This window comes from Sebastes fasciatus, chromosome 16 (genome assembly GCF_043250625.1).
Source record: "Sebastes fasciatus isolate fSebFas1 chromosome 16, fSebFas1.pri, whole genome shotgun sequence".
Taxonomy (NCBI): domain Eukaryota; kingdom Metazoa; phylum Chordata; class Actinopteri; order Perciformes; family Sebastidae; genus Sebastes; species Sebastes fasciatus.
In genome coordinates, this window is record NC_133810.1 from 5,801,380 (window position 1) to 5,815,296 (window position 13,917).

The following is a 13,917-nucleotide window of genomic DNA, read 5'->3' on the forward strand; positions in this document are numbered from 1 at the left end:
CAGCGGAGCCACAATGTGAGGATAATCACAGTCGATTTTGCATTAGCTAACCCTTATCCAGACTTTCAACGCAAAGAATTAATACTATTATTTATCTATATTTTCTGTTCACACATTCACTCTTGAGCTTACAGTGCGGCGGTCCGTTCCACTTGATTCAAAGCTCCCAGTGAGCCAGCGTTTCCAAAGATTTATCCAATTATCTGAAGCCAAAGTTAGACGGGCAAAGGGTCAATCAAATAATCAATCTGAAGGACACTTGTGCACTTTAATTTTGCCTGAGGATCACACCTGAGGAGGGCTATTGCTTTTTCAACACGAGGGCCTCTCTCAAGGGGCAATTTCACATTTTATAACAGCGGCCTTGACAGACAGACAGACTCATCACAGCTCTAGGGAGTGATGGAGAGTTGTGGTTGCTCCATCAGTGTTTGGTCATATCAGTTCACCATACGTGGCTATTATGTCATATGATGTATTTACAACCTGTTTTATGAGTCTGAACCGATCAAAGCATGAATCTGGTTTTGACCTTGACTCTTAACTTCCATCATATTGATCAAACCTGACTGATAAACTGTTTACATACAGCTACATGTGTCTATATCTGGGTGTCTCACTCACAACAGCGTCCAAAAGTTGACTACAGAGCTATTTATTTTCTGTATTCCTTTGTGCAAAGGTACACGCAGACACAGCTGGTCAGCTGCAAAATAAACTAGAATTGCCACCTCGTCACTTCATCATTTTATCCTGTCAGACTTTTGTGTGAAATAGTCATAATTAGCCAACACGTTCTCATCCCAACTCATCACATACTGACGCTTTGTCAGACCACTCGGCGTCACTTTTTGGTCGCAGGAAACACATTCTTAATGTTGTGAATTAAACAAAAACACTTGCTTAGGTTTAGAAAAAAAACACGGTTGGGTTTAAACTGACTACGTTTGTACAGTGAAAAACAGCTGATTGTAACGTGATCGTGAAACTTGACGTACGGGACACGAACAGCATGCTATTGGATGAAAGCGTTGTGTTTGTTAGACCCATCCACCTCCCCTCCTGCCCACCCGGTGTGTCTCTTTTGCTCTTTAATCTACGTCAGCACAGCACTTTTCCTGAGTGTTTACTGTTGGAGCAGATGGGTTGTAGTTAATGGAAAGCGTGGCGCTTTAAGGGGTGCATTGAGCGGCAGTATCGAACAGCCGACTCCATGATAAAAGGGCGGTATTTGACGCCCTGGGAATGAGGTGGAGCAGCAGAGCTGGTCCCCGGTGGGAGCCAACACTGACACCACGCTGCTGGAGGCCCAGACCGTACTGCAGGACTAAGCGGACTGTCAGACCCTGCTACAGTAAATGAGAGGTTTTCTAAATGGACTCAAACACTACCGCTTTTGTCCACAGGGACCGCCAACTTTAAGGGTTCCAAAGTCAACCCCTCCAGTGATTCCAACTTTAGTGAACTCCAGTTTGAGTAAGCATGACGACGGCATAATGTGAGACATGTTCAGATAGATAGTGGGCCTTTCACCACAGGGAGCAGCCCCACTCATCCACTGTGTCTGCCTGTATACAATTGCATCATATACCATCTGTAGTTATGATTGCATATCACTGAAGGATTACATAAACAACAATAAAAATGGAGACAACTGGGATATGATTGGAATGACTGAAAGTTTTCAGACCTTTATTAAATCCATATCTATAAAATCTCCACTGTCTTCTTTTTCCTGTGCATTGCTGATATACTGGAAGCACAACATCAGTGTTTCTCTTTATTGTCTTCTTATCTGCTTACCTCTATTCCACCCACCATGCTTAAAAAACAACCCACAGCCAGTTGCTAGGTTTTTAACAAATCTGTAAAATAGCATGCTTCAATAGAAACAGCATGAACAATGGAAACCCCCATTGTTTAGTTAATATTAAAATGTATTCTGCTGATTATCACGGACCCATTGCATGCCTTTAAAAAGCCGCCTACACAATCAAAACCAGACTGAACTGATGCCAAAGCTGGGCATATGGATCCAAGTCATCGTGACTTTACATCCAGCCTCTTAATGCTTCTTCACAGCGACACAGAGAAGCACTGGGTCAAATCACATTATGACACAGCATCAGGGATTCTGATGATTACAAATAGCTGTTATGTTGTGTTGTACATGGAGAACAAAACGCTGTACAATGGTTCAACCAGACTGACAAGTGAAAGGGCAAAAAGAGACAAAGATCCCTCTGAGCAACAGCTGAATACGAATAGAAGAAATCAGCAGTCATTGGTGAAAGGAACTTGAAGCTTATCGACAAAAATGTGTGCAGATTTAAACAGGAACAGGTTCCTCTTTCAGTGTCAAGGTCACGATAATGCAGCCTAGAACAAGCTGGATTTAACAATTGCAACGTGAAGCTTTAGCAAAGCTCTTCTTCAAACTTCACAAAAGGAATAAAAGGTTAGTCCAGGGTTAGCACTACTGGAATATCAACTGAACATAATCCCAGTTTAAACCTCTTCAATCTAACCACTGAGTTGACTGCAGAGGGACTAACTCAATATTTAGAGCCCAGTTCACCCGTTGTGTTAACTGGACATTCAAACAAATGGTGGAGGGTAAATATAGTGCACTGTATGATTTTGCACAGCCTAGAGTAGCTACTGGGGGACTTAAAGCTTCAGTAGGCAACAATTATTTGGCATCATTGGGCAGAAACTCCATGATAACCTTTCAGATAACTAGACTTCTGCATCTCCTCATGGCTCTGTTTTCAGGCTTTAGAAAAATCTAGCCTGTGACGGGAGACTTTGACCAATCACAGGTCATTTCATTGAGAGAGCGTTCCTATTGGCTGTGCTCCAGCTGTCGGGCAGTGCTTGGTATTTCCTCAACTGTTCTCAACATGGCTGCAAACTTTCTCATTTTACAGCTAAACCGTGCACTACAAGATGATTCTGAAAACATTTGAGGCGAGAAATAGGCATTAACGTAACATAATATTAATTCATTTTTGATCAGCGCTGCCTAGTTTGACCGTTTGGTCGGAGTTTGCGAGTGATTGACAGCTGCTCATAGACGGCAGATGGACAGCAGACCTTAGATCAGCTTTTACTGCTTGTTTTCCTCCGGTCTGTGAAATCTTGCAGATGCCGTTAGGAGCACTGGAAGACACAGAGGAACATGATTTTTTTCAGGTTACCTGTTTCATGCACTACTGTCAGGATATTGCGACCGTTTTATAAAAATAACTTTTTTAATCATATTTGCTCCAATCTAACCTACTTCAGTTTTAAATCTAAGGTCATGTGTGTGTGTACAGTGGATGCATATTCTTTGACTAGCAGCAGTGTAACTCACCAAGGATCACCTCATAAAGCAGAGATTTATGAATGAATAAAGAAATACAGTGTGTCCGCCCTGCAGCCATAACGACAAACACTGCATTCACATCTCAACCGTGTTCAGCCCCCGAGCTGATCCGCCCGCTGTCCGGCAGATTAAAGATGTGCATGGCCGATAGGATTTGGTCACACGGAGAATTAGAGGAGCCGTTCATTTCTCCTGATGCAGGAATAAAATTGCCTCCAGATCGATAACCTGCTGTCAGACAAGACTTGAGTGATCTTGCTCTTATCCCCGCGTTGAATACCAAAACATCTCCATGGTACACTGAGCCGGCCCGCAGATGCCTCCTTTTAAGACTGGAGGGAAATTTAGGGAGGGTGTGATGAAACATATGTCTTAGTGTTATCCCTGTGTGACCTTGTGTTTCTCTCCAGAATGGCTGCCTGATACATGAAGAGTAATGTGTTGGAATGAAACATCTTTTCTCTGCTGTTAAAATGGGGAGATGCATGTGTTTCTGATGACAGGAGAAAAAGATATTCACCCTGCTAGGAAAGATATTTTAAAGTCCCTTTTTTTTCACTGTCAGGGTGATTTTTTTTCCTAATATATCATCTTTGGCGATGTAATACACTGTAATTTGTATTTTTCCCATGCAATCAATACGTATTTAATCCCTGTAATAGTGAACCTCAAAGTATAAAGAGTGACAAACGCCACGTAGGGAGGAGGTCGGGGTGGATGAGTGGGTCTAAAAAACACTGTACTTTCGTCCAGCAGACTGCTCGTGTGTCTCGTGTGAAACCAGAAGTCAACGTTGATTTATTTGTCACGTAACTTCCGTACTTAAGATACGCCACATTTGGTGTTATTTTGACCCAAACTATGATCTTTTCCTAAACCTAACCAAGTTCTTTCCTGTGATGGTATTGTGGTTTTAGCTGATCAACATGATGCCTGTCAATCACGTTCAGTCTCATGTGTGTCGCCTCACTGTTTTGACCGATGCTCGCTCTCGTCTAGTGCGAGCACAAGCGCGAGCAACAGGACGCTGACTGTTGTTCACTTAACGGCAACTGGTGTCACTATTAACAAGCAATTTCTGAATCTTACATTGAGCCCCTTTAAAGCTGCGGTGGGTAGAAACAGAGCAAATATGATTAAAATGGTCACTATATCCTGACAGTAGTGCATGAGACAGGTAATCTGAAAAACATCATGTGCCTCTGTGTCCTCCGGTGCTCCTAACGGCATCTGCAAGATTTCACAGACCGGAGGAAAACAACAAGTGCTTGTAAATGTCTTATAATAGAACATTAACAAGTTTATAATGCTATTATTAACACTTATAGTCTTATTAACTCATACTAATGTTAATAAGCATCATATATGGACTTATTATGGCCTTATTACTTATTAACTAATGTGTATTACAAGGACCTTAATACAAAGCGTTACCGCCATAACGATTCACACTGTTTTGCTTATTTTAGTGTTATCTTCCCAAAAGACTTTTGCAGATTTAGACTCTTCTGAATCGAGTGACGTCATTTGAACAATAAAACATAGTCAATTGTACAAAATAACCGCCGCAAGTCCAAGTATCGCTCAGCAATAAAACTGTCAAGTTCATGTCAAGTCAAAACGTTACGGGCCAAATAAAAAAGCCTTTCCTCGCCCTTTTGTGAGGGCAAGAATAGCGGACATCCAAAAACAGAGACGGGGCGTCTGCCACTGGTTGTTGGAAGAAGACACGTCTGACACTCACAGCTGGTTAAGACAGCTTTACTAATTATAACAGCAGTGTTGTTGTTGTGTTGTTGATGCCTGCTAGCTGCTAGCTGTTAAAACAAAGTGATGCAATAACCTGCCTGCAGGTGATCTTCAGGCTGGCAGCAGATTACAGCCTCTATTTTGATGATTGAGGTGATTTTTCATGGGGTTTTAGATTATTTTCGGTCATACATCAAGCCACAGGGTCAGCTCGAGCTCTTTTTTTACTGCTTTTAGTTATACAAATACATCGCCAACCCTTTTTAAATAAGACATAATGATCTATCCGATCCTATCACAGCCTAACCGAGTCACCCCGGCTTACCTGCTCTCTACATTGTCCTAAAAAGGCTGTGTTTATATTTGTGCGTCACCAAAATAGATGTTTTTTTCTGTTGTGGTGTCAAGTCGCCAGAGGACGGTTAACACGTACAGAATAAAAAAACAGGAGATGGTCAGGAAGATGTTGTAGCTGTGAGACTTATTCATGCAGAATGTGTTGGCACGTACATCCCTCTCATTTTCACACATATATTGTAATTTGTGATCCGTACTATTTATTTCCTGCTAATTAGAGGTGTTGAAGTTAACTTTGGTCCTCATCCTTCCTCTTAAGTACTTAGATGAGGTGAACTGTAAACATAGAGGCCAACGATGAGGGAGGTACAGAGGCTAAGCCAGGACATGATCAATGCTTTGACCCACGAGAGATTCTTACTTACAAGCGTCACTGAGGGCAACAATTACGCAAATGTTTTAGCTGGTTCTTAAAGGTGAAGCCAACGCTGAAGTGCCTTAAACGTGCATTCTTTCTAACAGCCAGCAGGGGGCGACTCCTCTGGTTGCAAAAAGAAGTCTGATTGTATAGAAGTCTATGAGAAAATGACCCTACTTCTCACTTGATTTATTACCTCAGTAAACATTGTAAACATGAGTTTATGGTCTCAATCACTAGTTTCAAGTCTTCTTCAATACAGCATGATGTTCATTTAGTAAATTATGGTCCCATTTAGAGTCAGATAGACCATAAAGCAGAGGATGCTTTAGGGCGGGGCTATCTTGTGATTGACGGGTCGCTACCACGGCGTTGTCCGGTCTGAGAGTTTTCTGTGTTTTCGTCTTACAACTTTCACAGTGTGATTTCAGTTCATGAAAGTTAAAGGTGCAGTGTGTAGGATCTGGGTTCCAAGGTTCCTAGGTTCCTAGCATGTTGGAACGCTACGGTGGCTGACGTGAAAACGCAAATGTCCCTCTTTGGAGCTGATCTAGTTCATAGAGTGTGTCTGTACGTGGGAAGTGAGTGATGAAGCAAGAGAGAGAGAGAGAGAGCGGCGGCGATGGGAGCGAATAACGTTATCGAGTCCGGCACAACGAACAACCTCGAGGCTTCAAATCGATAGTCTACAAACCAATGGGTGACGTACGGTGACTACGTTCACTTCTAATACAGTATACAGTCTATGAGGGAACTGGAATAAACATGAAAGAAGAGCAAATCAGTTTGTTCTGTATCGTGGACGTACCAGTTGAGTGGACGGAGAGGCACAGCTAAGATATATAAGTCATGACGACGGATCGATGAGATTTGATGCGAAGACAGAATTGGTGGAATCCAGAGAGGACACATGATGTGTTGTGAACAAGAGGCTTTCTCCACAAAACCAGTCAGCCAGGTACAGTACGAGGGTAAACCCTGCAACGCTTTGCTAGAAACCCCAGGATGTCTGAGAGTGTGTAAGAGTAGGTGGTGATTGACTGAGAAAGGGAGGCAGTCTGAATGACATGGAGTGCTCCTGAAACTGTGAAAGCACAGTGGAAAGAGATAAAACCCTGATTGATGGCTGGGACGTCTCTGGGCTTCTCTGGGTTGCACATAGAAGAACAAGCACCGGTGTCGTTCGGAGACAGAAAAGTGTGAACATATTGTCCAACAACATCCTTTCTCGCAATACAATATCAGCTTGTAGCAACTAAAAGCATGATTGTTTTTATGCTTTACATTTAAGCAAAACCAAGATCTTTCCATAACCTTAACCACAGTCAGGCCAGCATGCAGACTACAACCTCTATCAGGACTTTATAATCACAATATAACAAGAACATTCAGTATCCTGTGAGTGTAGATAAGAGTTCCCATTAGATTTTGTTAATAGAACGTGCTAATTCATCATTCAGCAACCAGCATGCAGCCGCCAAAAAGTCTGCACAATTCTGTGGACATCAGACATGCCAAGTGTGTGGATTCGATCCTCAAAGGATGCAACCAACAGAAACACATAACAAAAATGTTGGTTATCTAAATTCAGCAGGAAAAAAACAAATACATCTTTATACATCTTATGCCCTCATATCTTGGAATAACTGTCCTTGCTTGTTTATTCAAAAACATACATCTGTATTTTCCAAGTGACCTTATTGTGAATAATGACTATCCTCTCTTAAATAGATGTAAATAGTGTGACGTTAAAACCATTTCAAAACTTCACAAAGAGGGTGTTATGGGTCAACTGCCCTATGTTGTCATTCAGGTATGAGGACTTCTTTTGAACAATGCTTCAAGATATTTATATAATATTGCTATTGTAATACACTAAGGTGACATCCACACTAATACGTTTTAAAGCGCATAACTTTTGCAATGTTTATTCGAAGCGTTCGCACTACTCCGGCGTTTTTGAGTTCCCAAAACGGAGACATTTGAAAAACGCTGCTAAACCCCGTTTTAGTTTTAAAACTCCGGGGTTGCGTTTTAGTCTGGACGGGCAGAAACGGAGACCTTTAAAAAACGATGATGCAGACACCCATGTTGGCGTCTTGATTATAAGTCATGTCATGTCCTTCCATGACTCGTCACACCCCCATCATGTGAACCTTGTGAAAACAAACATCTGTTGTGTTTTCCGCTGCATTGAACGCCTCATACTCGTGTGTTGCTTTCAGTAACGGCTCCACCTCGTTGTCAGTCCGAGCAAAGAGGGCTAACATACTAAACAAATCATACCAATGTCACAAAAGGTGCATCCTTGTCATTTCACATTAAAAATAGTACATAGTCTGTCACACTAAAACCCTACAAATATTTATGGAAATCACTGTAAACATCCATGAAAATGAATGAATGTAATTGTGACTCTGAAAGCTGCTGTCAGAGACACAACCATACCTTTTTTTCATTTCCGTGCATCTCTTGAACCCAGCTAGCCTTAAATCATTCAGCCACACAATGACCACATGCAGCCATGGTACATTTTCTAATATGATTGTTTCCAGCCAAGTGCATATCCCCCCTTCCACAACCACCCATTTATTTCCCCCCTTGATATTAGATCAAGTCTAGCCCAATGTGGTAAGCTATTTGATGGGGATACAGAATTGTCTGCCTCATCCATTCCCCAGCTTGCCCAGTTCCTAGCAACCAACGAGATTAGACTGTCTGTTTCTCAGTGGTTTGGAAAGACCCAGAGTGCAGAGGCAGATACCCTAATCACATTATACAGACTTAATGCATGCACACCAGATAAACACATATGTCCCTGCACGCACACCCGACCACACACACTCGCAGACAAAATTGATAAGTCGGTGATTCAAAACAAGATGTGGATATAGAAAATATTCTGCAATCATCCTGTATTATAAAACTAAAAAATGCCACCAAGGGTAAGCCCGCACAAATTCACTTTTCTTCCCAATTTATTTGTAATTTAACCGTTGTGTTAGGCTGAGATAAATTTATATATCATACTGTCAGACAAGGACACAATGTTTTAAAAGAACACTCACTAAACCAGTGTGTCCTAAACTTCTTTCTGTCCCTTTTGTGGATTAAAAAAGTTCCACAACTCCCCAGAATCAACACACATACAATCTTTTCTGTGACCTACGTTTAACTATAAAGTATGTGTGTCCTTCACATATCTCAAGAATCGCTCATCCGATCTACTTCACACGTGGGCGGTATTTTGATGGGGACCTAATGACGTGCAGTGTCAAATTTGGTGCAATTTGGATGCAGTTTGGTTCAATATCAACTAGAATGGCACTCGGAGAGCGCAGACCTCCGCCCCCCTCTCCGTTCAGCTTGTGCCATCATCCACGTGTATGTTTGTTTATGTTATCAGCTGTACGTAGCGGAGCATCGTAAAACACTTCATTCAAACTGGACAGAAACAAAATAAAACTCACCTAAACCGTCGTTGTTACTCTTTCCAACAATCACCAAGTGTGCTTTGGTCGAACTCAACTGTGATTTCACAGTTTAATGAGAAAAAAAGGGAGAATCTACAGTTGTTCCAAGAAGTGACTTCCACAGTGAAGGCCTTAATACAACAGCTAAAGCTTTTTTCTTACCTTAACGGTGTTTTCAGATCTTAAACCAACCACACGAAGGACACGAGCCATCATATCAATTGTCTTTGTACGCCAACAATCCATTCCGAACCTTTCGACCTCTGTGCAGTACAAGGAGACAAGGTCGCGCTATACATTAATAAAAAACTATTTTATGAAACATTAACCTTCACAGAAAAAGAGCAGAAGCCAATGATTGTAACTCAATCGATCAGGAGAGGAAATGAGTCATGATCTGTCTGAATCAGCTCAGCAGGAGGTAATGATTGTTGGATTGATCGATCACATGTCAAAAACAATCGCTCACCACAAAGCAAAACGTACTCTGCAGAGTACGTTTTGCTTTGTGGTGAGCTATAAGAGTCATCGACATTCAGAGTTCTTTAAAGGAAAGCAGAGATGAACGTCTTAATCACATGACGATGTGTGGTGTGGTTAAACATGTTTCATCCAACAAATTCTGCATCGAGCCTCATCATATTCTCTTTGTTTCTGATGTTGTAGCATACATGAAGGTTTTGTGAGCTACTTGCGTGTTATCTGATCTGTATATCTGTATGTTGCTATGTGTATATCTGTTTTTGTGTACCTGGTGTGGAAACAAATATCCCTCTTGGGACAAATAAATCTCAATCTAGAAGAGGGGTATTGCAATATAATGGTCACATGTTTAAAACTGCCACCACGCAACAGTTTGACAACGTTAGATAGAACGGCCATATATGTCATTTTGGGAGTCAACGGTAAACGACCTACTCTGTCGTTTAGTATGAGGACGTGTTGATGCATCTGTTAAAAAGTCAAAATGGGTAACATTTCAAAGGTGGCCAGAATTTTTCTTCCAAAACAGACAGAGGGCTTCAATGTGTTGTCGATTAGATAGACGTCTAGCTTCTCTCTAACACGCTGTTCTGTCTGCCTTCATTTTGTCTCCTGACTGATGGTTGATTAGATGGATGTAGCCTCAGTAGAAGTCCTTGAAGACACGTTACGGCTATGAAAGTAAATCAACTTGAAATCACCACCTGGTCAAGTGACCGTTTAGTCATCGGTTTTGATCAACAACCCAATCAACCCCTCAGAGACATCAAGTATGTGCAACGGGGCAGAGCAGGAAAACACCCCGAGCTCAGCGCCCGCCAACATTTAGGACACAAAAGGAAACGGCAAACTGAGCCGCAGCATGTTGCAGCTGCAGGGACAAAACCGCATTATGGCCGATAACATGGACGGTGATATTGAGATAAGACAACAAGCGCAGAGAAAAAAAAAAGAAACATGATGATAGATAGATGGGATTACTGTCAAATAGGCTGATCCACTGCTGGGTGGAATCACTGTGTGTGACAGGTGCCTGACAGGGAAAAGACAGAAAGCTGCACACACACACACACACACACACACACACACACTCAAATCGGATATATTCAGCGTCACGCAGTGCACATCGACAAAGCCAGCTCGTCTGAAAATAGATGTTTATGCTTCATGTTGTTCGACTCTACTCTCTGTTGCCAGGAGTTACCGTACAATAAAGATTCAACTTACTTTACTTTAACATCTGCTGTTTACGGAAGCCCTGAAAGGCACGTGAGAATTTTTTTTTCTGGTGATCCATGATTTAAATTATTTTCAATTTTTAGCAGGATAAGTTCCTTCTTTTTGTTTTTCCTCTTAGCGGAACAAATCACAAAAAAATTATTTTAGTCAGATTTTTCTAAGAGGGAAGGGAAAACAGGTGAAAAGATTTTTAGGTTGATTTTTCGAAGATACTTTTTTTTTCTGAAATTGTTTTTCACTTGTTTTCAGACAGGAAAAAAAGGAACTTAGAAAATTATCCTGGCAAAAGAAACCTCAAACACAGGAGAGAAAATAATTTAGATAAGACTTAGAAAATGGATCACCAGGGGAAAAAAATGTTCTCGCTTGCCTTTCAGGGCTTCCGTATCTGTTCAAAACACACAAAACACAGAAGACGTGTGCTAGCATACAAAATATAAGAAGGTACAAGAAATCCCAAAACAAATATATTCTAAATACATTATTCAGTATAAAGCCTATCTGTATCTGTAGGAGCCCGTGGCTGTGGATCCAACCAGGTGTTTCTCCGTTGATGCTCAGCACTGATCAGACACAAAGATTAAGCGCTGCATCAATCACGCAGCGCTCCGTCACACAGCCTGTCTTCACCGCACTACATCTCAGAGGAAGAAACACTGGCAGCCTGCAACATACATATTCACACAACATACATCTTCCTAATGGAAGGAACTAGCATTCCTTTATCATGTGCAGACCCCCCTATAAGGCGGTACAACCAGACTCCACATTTGATTGGTAGAGTTGTGCAGGTGATTTATTGTTAAGGTCTCGTCACACCAGAAAGTGAAATTAATCTATGCGCAAAATATTTGGTTCCACAGATTTGGTGATGTATTGTAGCTGGTGAGATAGTCTTGCAATACCAGATAACCAGAGATTTCCGCCTGCTGAATGTGTGGGGGTTTCTACATGCAAAGTTGTTGCTAGAATGGCGGCAAGAATGTCCGCTAAGAAACCATGGATGTATTAAGAGAACTGGATACAGCGTTGGAGGCAGGGCCCCATTTATTCTTATGAAAGCTGCTCAGTGGCGCATGAAGCCAAAAAAAGCTTGACATCCAAGTATCAAATTACTCGGATCATCTGGCGATCTTCCGCAGTCATTGGGCCCATGGAGCAGGCATGGGAAAATAGGGTTGAAAATAACCAAAGTTACACAGTTTGTATGCTCATTAGCTTGGTTCACTAATGGGACAATAAGTTCATCGAGTTTATTCAAAAGACGTATTTACCATCAACTCCTGTCTCATCACTGTCTGCAGACTGTTCTTTGTGGAGCAGCTATTCTACTACAGAGGCAGTTGAATAAGAGTGAATTGTGACACAGATAATAAGCTATTAACTTCGTCCTTTTTGTGTTCTCCGGCTCTCCGTTCCCTGCTCAGGAGAAGTTTTCCTTCAGAGCTTTCTTGCCAGAAATTTCCATAGGTTTAGGCAACAAAACTACTTGGTTAGGTTTAGGAAGAGATCCGGTTTGGGTTCAAATAGACCCTTTCTGACAGAAAGGCTAACTTCGCCCATGTGCCCGTTCGACAGCAAAAATTTGGACGGTAGAGATTGTAAATATTCTCATGTTAAAGACTTGCAAGCGCTCACATCTTCAGGACGGTTGTAGTGTTGGTGGTGTAAGGAAACATCATTTCCATTCAACTTTATTTACACTGTACGACGGTCTCTTGCTGTTTACGTTTGTTTGGTTTTTAGACTTCCGTATTATTTAAGTGTCAGAAATATCAGAGCATTCAGAAAAATCCCAGTTCTATTTACAACTTGGATTATGACGTGAACGCTATTTACAAGTCTGAATCTCAGAATTACGATAACTCTGATGTGACCTGAATGCAGCATTACTTTGTCCCTGCGAGTGACTCCACTGATCACCGCTACTCTATATTGGACTGGAATGATTTTGGTGTGAAATTTTGCTGTTTTTAAATGCTGTTGTGACCAGGATGTTATTGTTTTATCACCCAGCTGACAGTGGGGCCTGATGGGAATATCAGCCGGTCTGTTGGTCGGTCAGTTTCTCCAACACGTTAACAGTTGTCAAGATATCTTAAGCTCGACCAGATTTTATTGAAACTTGCTGTAAATATTAACGTCCTTGAGAAGACGGATCCTTACGTTGTTCATGACCCCCTGACCTTTCCTCTAGCAACCAGTCATAATTCATGTTGTTTCCACGGTGTATCTCTATAGATACTGGAGCTCCACAGTGTACTTACATTTCTTTCATATTTGAAGGTTATATATATATCTTATATTCAGGTAAAGAGCAAAGTGAAACAGATGCATATATGAGCTTCAGCCCTGGAAAGCCATCTATCATTACTTTTCCTCCAATAGTCAACTCTAAATGTCATTACTTTATAAGTAAATATGAATAAAAATATGCACCCCTGCCCCCTTTGGCCTCTTCTTTCATGTTAAGTTGCTCATACTATCGTCATCAAACATTTTGACATTCAATAGATGCTCATGTAATAGCCCGCAGCCTGCATTGAAATATATCACAGCCACAATGAAAGTGGGGACGATGTCCGTAAGTCATCCATCACCGCTGCCTGCTGCAGCGCTCTGTGAACTCAGGAACTAAATATCTGTTTTCTCTCTGCTATAATGTGCACTCGTGGACATTTTTATACCCACTTCGCGGAATCTTGAGCTTAACCTCCTCTTGCATATCACCATCTGATGGGTTTTGATTGCATTCATCTTTAATAGAGGATGGAGAGCTCTAGCAGCTCATTATAATGTTGATATGAGCCATAATTTACCGACTGATATCAATATAAAACATCTCCCGCTGTGTTTTATGCAGTATGGACTATATAACATCTTGTGCC

At 41.5% G+C, this 13,917-nt stretch overlaps 2 protein-coding genes across 3 annotated transcripts in view; one reads left to right on the forward strand and one right to left on the reverse strand.

Moving 5' to 3' along the window:
- The window catches only part of lig3 (ligase III, DNA, ATP-dependent), a 159,136-nt gene that overhangs the window by 79,507 nt on the left and 65,712 nt on the right, over window positions 1–13,917 (reverse strand). Inside the window, exon 3 of the mRNA XM_074609994.1 lies at window positions 9,470–9,570. The gene's annotated coding sequence lies outside the window, so the exon portion shown is untranslated. The remainder of the gene's footprint in view (window positions 1–9,469; window positions 9,571–13,917) is intronic.
- doc2b (double C2-like domains, beta) overlaps window positions 1–13,917 on the forward strand; it is a 129,360-nt gene that overhangs the window by 33,964 nt on the left and 81,479 nt on the right. The window lies entirely within an intron of this gene.